The following is a 1,612-nucleotide window of genomic DNA, read 5'->3' on the forward strand; positions in this document are numbered from 1 at the left end:
CGCAGCACTGCTACAATGTCCCCCAAGGTTCCTAGGTCTAAGGGCCTCCTCCAATCCTTCTTAACACCCTCAAGTCTCGCCCATCCTAACAGGGCTCTTCTTACCATGAAAGCCGTGCCAGGGTCACGCTGCCCCGCCAGTTTAGCAAAGAAACCTATCGCAGTCACATGCACCCTCGCATAAAAGGCCAGCCTCCCCTGTTCCCTCAGAGCTAACAGGAAGTCGCAGAGCGCCCCTGTTGAAAAAAGCGCCGCATGGCTCGCATGGTTAGCAAATGCCCTGTAAGTTTGGAAGTGTTGCTGGTAAGTCCTCTGGGTGTGCTTGCTCAACGAGGCTCCCACTGGCCCAGCTAGACCGGGGCTCCAATCCTCCACAGAGATGTCGGGAAAACAGTTATCTGTTCCTCTGCCTGCAGGTGATACCTTCGGAAATCCTGTAACTTGGAGCGAGACAAAGCATTAGCAGGCAGATTCTCCACACCTGGTATATGTGCTGCTCTAAAGAGCAGATTCAGCTTCAAACAAGCCATGACTAAGGGGCATATTACCAAGGGCATTATCGCCGCATTAGCTGGACTTTTTCCCGCTAATGCGGCGATAATTTTATCGCCCTATTACCAAGCTGTCGCTAACACCAGTTAGCGACAGCTTGTAGGCGATAGCAGGCATTTAGGGGCCCACTTTGCATGTCAGCGATAATTATCGCTAATGACATGCAAAGTGGGTGTGCCAAGATGTTAGCGACTGAAAATAGTCGCTAACATCTCTAACTCCTATTAACAACTTTTGGAAATATTCGCGCTAAGCGCGAATATCTCCAAAAGCTAACGCCTGCTAAAAGCAGTTCTTAGCCATGTTATCCAATGGAAGGTGGATAACATGGCTAAGAGCATTGTCACGATAATGCATGAATATCGCTGATTTTTCAGCGATGTTCATGCATTTCACAGGATTTTTACCGCTTTTGAGATAAACCTTGATAATAGCAAGGTATCTCAGCTGTAAAAATCCTCGGTGCTCGGCGATATTTTTTTCCCGCTAACCAAGCAATAGCGATAATTATCGCTATTGCTTGGTAATATGCCCCTAAATGCTTTAACAGCTTCAACACATGTTTGCAAGTAGCACCCTGTCTATTAATGGCTTCTACCACAGCCATAGTGTCTGACCAAAAGATGACTGACTTGTTCTTGAAGACCTCTGCCCAGACATCTATAGCTACCACAATGGGGAACAACTCCAAGAATGCTATGTTCTTTGTCAGGCCTTTCTCATGCCAAGATAATGGCAATCGCCCCTACACCAGTGAGAGTCCAAGACTGCTCCAAAGCCAAAGCTTCCTGCTGAATCCGTTACCAGGCACAAATCTTTGCTAGATATAGTAGGATCAGGCCAAATCACCTTGCCATTGAATTCCTCCAGGAAGCTCCGCCAAATCGTCAGGTCCTCCCTCACCTCAGCTTTAAATTGCATGTGGTGGTGCTTCTGTGTAAGCCCCACCATAGCGCGCGCAATAGATCTAGAAAATGGGCGCCCCATTGGAACAATTCTGAGGGCGATATTCAACTGGCCTACCAAAACCTGCAGTTGATGCAGAGTGACTTTGGAACTTG

The sequence above is a fragment of the Lissotriton vulgaris genome, unplaced genomic scaffold (assembly GCF_964263255.1).
Source record: "Lissotriton vulgaris unplaced genomic scaffold, aLisVul1.2 SCAFFOLD_9181, whole genome shotgun sequence".
NCBI classification, from domain to species: domain Eukaryota; kingdom Metazoa; phylum Chordata; class Amphibia; order Caudata; family Salamandridae; genus Lissotriton; species Lissotriton vulgaris.